Raw genomic sequence first — 5,000 nt, 5'->3', positions numbered from 1 at the left:
AGAAGGGTATTGCAAGGGGAGGGTAGTAGTGGTCTTCATTCGGGGGAATTGCTTGACCGGGAGGGTGAAGCTCTTTTTTTTACTAGGGGGTGAACTTCTTTTTTTTTTTTTTTTTTTTGTGTCGGGGCAATGGGGACGAGTCTGGCCTTGGATGGATGGAAATTTCAATGCCAAGGAATCAGCTGATAACCACTGGGGAGATGATGTGAGATGCCAGTGGGTTTTTTTTTAGAAAGATATTTTCCTTCTCTTGAGTGCAGAGAAAATGGGATGTGGTGTAAGTTTTCCTTATGCTTTGGAGAGTGCTTTTACACAATGTTAGGGGGCATAATTATAAATGGGGACACAGATATTATCATTTTTTTAGTGGAGATTTGATTGGTGCTGTGGAGATTACTTTAAAATGGTGGTGAATGGTGATTCCCGGTGTTGCTGGGTGGTGATGATTGCTGAGTGGTGTTGTATCTGGTGTTGTATCTGATGATACCGGTGAGTGGTGTTGATTTTGGAGTTTTGGTGTGGCAATTATGATGAATACTGGGGAATGGCAATATTAATGCCCTTACTTGAGATATTTGCAGGAGAATTATTACTATGGAGAATTATTATTATTATCATTACTGGAGATATTTTATGGAGAGGTACTTAAGTAGAATTATCATTACTTGAGACATATTTTACAGGAGATTTGAGATATTTCATGGGAGATTATTTTATAATTATTACAGATAATTATATTATGGAGAATTATTACAATGAATTATGGGAGAAGTTTTGTGGTTAATTATTTACGGAGTTTCTATGACTTTGGAGAATGTGTCAGTGGTTCATGGGTGATGAATCTGGCTCAATTTTGGTGAGTTGTGCTGAATTTTGCTGAACTTTTGGTGAATCTAATTATAGTAATTTTTTATATGAATGGGCGAGTGCTGATATTTACTGATATCTGATGATACTACTGATACTGGTGAATTCTGATACTGATAATTCTGATATCTAGTGATACTTCTGATACTGATAATTTTGATATTGGTGTTATTTTTTGTATACTAACATTGGTGTTATAATGATACTAGGGTGGTGATGTTTTTTTTGTTTTTTTTTTTTTTAAATTTGTGAGTAACTAACGACACAGTTTTTTTTATTTTCATTTTTTTTGTGAGTTCAGGCAGTAATTGCTTGAAGTCTATGTGAGTCACAGATGTTACAGGTGTTACGGGAATAGTTATCAGTATCAATAGTTTTCTTTTCCTTTTTTGAAGTTAGCCATCACTGACGTAAGTTTTTTTTTATCATGGGCGAGTTAGAATTGATTTTTCTTTCTCTCTGTTTCTGTGATTTTTTTATATCTTAGTTTGTGACTTGGAGTCATTGTTCGGGAATGTGTTTATAATTTCAGCTGTTTGATGCTGCAGAGAGATTTATGGGGAAGGGAAATTTTTGGCATTTTTTTTGAATTTTTTTTGCATTTATACATAGTGGCACAACATTTTTTTTTCTCTGAATATGGGTTCCAGAAGTTGTGGGTTTCTTGCACAATAAGCTTTTGTTGTATTTGTGACAACTTTGCCAGAGATAGGAAACTTATTAAGTTTCTAGTGGCTTATGCCGTAGTGCATATGGAGAAGTCTTTGCTTGAGACACTTTATATTTGGAGTTCTGTTGTAATGAGTCGTGGCACACTGGTGATTTTTTCTAGAATTTCCCAGGTAATTTTATTTGCTGAGTTTTTGCCATTTTTCAGCAGTTTATGCTAAACAGAGAGTTTATGGTCTTTGACTATAACATTGATTTATTTTCCTGGAGGAATTGGAGATATAAATTTGAAGGAATATTAATTATTTTGGAGAATATAATACTTTTGGCCATTTGATATTTCTTATTTTTTGGAAGATATTAGAATTTCTTAGTTTAGTTTATGGCCTATGTTGGGAGAGAGAATGAGAAGAGAGAGGAGAGAGAGAGAGAGAGAGAGAGAGAGAGAGAGGGGAGGGACAAGGTGTTACCAGTTTGCTTACCGCTTTTGGCTATCGCTACCTATGTGAATAACGGGCGGTGCCCCCGCCCCCATTATATATATATATATATATATATATATATATATATATATATATATATATATATATATATATATATATATATATTATCTTTTCCGCTCAACGGGTGAGACATTAGGAAGATGATCTTTTAGGCATTGAGCAAGTCAATTGGGATGTGGTTGCTATAAAGCATGGTAATACATTCCATAATATCTTTGGAAATGTTTCTGGGATAAACGTTGAATCTAAATTTGGAACTGAAATAATGAAACTTTGTGCGTGCTGGGACTGTATAACTAAAGTTGTAATGAAGATTTATGTATGGAAGGACTCGAACTGGGGTTGAAATAAAACTTCCTGCATAGTAGTACTCAAACTGGGGTTGTAATGAAAATTTCTGCCCAGTAGAACTCGAACTGGGATGGTAATGGAACTGTTTACACAGTACTACTCAGTCTGGGGTTGCTATGAACCTTTCTGTGTGGTAATGCTCGGAACGGGGCTAGGTAATGAAAATTTTTGCATATTAGGATTCGAAATGGGTTAGTTATGCAAACATTTCTGCACATTAAGATTCGAACTTGGGTGTTATAAAACTTCTTACAAAGGTAGAAATCGAACTGGGTTATTATGAAACTTTTTTACAAGGTACGACTCGAACTGGGGTTGTTATGAAACTTTCTACATGGTAAGATTTGAACTGGGGTTGCTTTCTTTAAAAAACTTCCTTCATAGTAGGACTCGAATTCGGGCCGAATGAAACTTCTTAAACCTTAAGACTCGAACTGGGTTTTTATGAAACTTTTTGCACACTTGTACTCGAACTGTGGTTGTATTGACTCTCTGCACGAGTAGGATGGAACTGGGATTGTTATGAAACTTTCTGCACTATGGGACTCGAACTGGGTTGTAATGACCCACTGCATAGTAGGATTCGAACTGGAACCGTTATGAAACTTTGTGCACTGTAGGACTCGAACTGGGGTTGTGGGGTTTAATGACTCTCTGCAAAGTAGGGTTGGAACTAGGATTGTTATGAAAACTTTTTTTTGCCAGTCTTCATTTCTCCTGCCAGACTCAGTATTTTTCTACAAAATAATGGAGGTCTCAAAGCCAAAGCGGAAAAAATAATGCCGTTTATACTATATATGCAAAAGAGAGAGAGAGAGAGCGAGAGAGAGAGAGAGAGAGAGAGAGAATATTTGTCACAATGTCTCATTCTGGCGTTATTGAGGATTACCTCATAAAGGTCCTCCAACATTTTTCACTCTTAATCACTCACTACATTTATTTTTCTTTCTCTTCCTCTTCAACCCAAGTTGAGGTCTGCAACAGTCGATTATCAGCCAGGTACAAAAATCGCTGTCCGCAGGTCAAACACGTCATCCCAGCAAATATCGCAAATATCGGTACCAGGAGTTCAGATAGAATTTCAGGTTAGAGATCTATAGGACGATTTTCCTGAAGCCATCGCACCTGGGATGGTGAGCCTTTACCAAGGCATCCATTGATTTACGTCCCTTGGTTGAAAGAAAAATAAAAAAATCCCTTCACTAACGAATACTTAAATACACAAAACTTTCAATAGATAATGAGGGAAAACTAACTGGTTTTGAGTCTGTAAACTGACGTCAAGTCGTTGTTTGGTTCAGCGACGACAAACAAAAATACAAAGCCTCGCAAAAGAATAAGGAGTCATTAGGTAAATAAAACAAAAAATATGGTTATTCGGAGTTATTTTAAAGGAAGAACATGTGCTTCGGACATTGGTTCATACAAAACTAATATCCAAGGTTAATAAGGCATTGCAGATTATTTTAAACGAAATTCAGAGAAAGTGTTATAGAGCAGCGAAAGGAATATTATATAGAGTAATAAACGGAAAATCGGGATGGAACTTCCCTGGAAAGAATGGTGAACATGTGATTTCTGCAACAACTGCTGTTTAGCCTTAATTTATCCCTCTCTCATACATCCTCTTGCTTTATCTCAACCTCTCTCTCTCTCTGTCTCTTTCGTTTCTCTCCCCCTCTATGTATCTCTCTCACACTTGCACACATGGCACAATAAACCTTGGGCAGACTCAAAAAGTAAACCACTGAAAGCAAACCCATTATTATAAATCCTTGGACGAAGGGTAACCGATGGCCCAACATACAGCTGGAAGCAGTCAGATTGGACCCATCTAAATGCATAGAACGGATATCCAATTCATGGTTGTGGCACCTCGAGAATAATTGTGGCGTCGTGCCAATCAGGAGCGAGCACCTATTTCTCTTATAGAAACCGTTGCCTTCATCTACGTACGTCTTGATAAAGACGAGGTCTGCGGGAGACGTATTTGCACGCTCCCAGCATTTATCGTGATGATGAGGGCCACACGTCATATTTCTTCGTTTTACTAACTGAACGATTTGTCAACGAAAAAAGTAAAAAGATTCATTTACACAATGATATAATCTTTGTTTCTTTCATAACCGTAAATCACAATGAAAAGATTCATTTACACAATAATAAATAATGGCTGCATTCATAACCATAAATCACAGAGTCATGGCCAGCACGCCAATTTCATCTTAATGTATCATATAGCTTCTCTTGGCATGACCAATATAAATACGGGAAATAACGAAACAATACTAGATAATGTGTAATGGAGCATGCTGAGCCATTTGCACGTTTATGAGTGGGGCCACTGAGCTACTGACTGCCCAGGATTTGGACTCCTCCCGGTTAACGCCTCCGAAAACCAAAACCACACCCCTCCCCCATTTTTTATTTTATTTTTTCAATTTCAGGAAAGGTCCTTTCACAGGTAAATAATGATTAAATACTCTTCCACAAGTGAGTGGAGCAGCACACTAACAAGAGACACTTTACACTGTGAACACCTTGCCAAAGGGCGATCTGGAGGCAGCTGCACCTCAATGCATCCTAATTCCTTTCTTTAGCTAAAGGTGA

The sequence above is a fragment of the Macrobrachium nipponense genome, chromosome 15, assembly GCF_015104395.2.
Source record: "Macrobrachium nipponense isolate FS-2020 chromosome 15, ASM1510439v2, whole genome shotgun sequence".
Classification (NCBI taxonomy): domain Eukaryota; kingdom Metazoa; phylum Arthropoda; class Malacostraca; order Decapoda; family Palaemonidae; genus Macrobrachium; species Macrobrachium nipponense.
Note: the sequence above shows the minus strand (reverse complement) of the source record.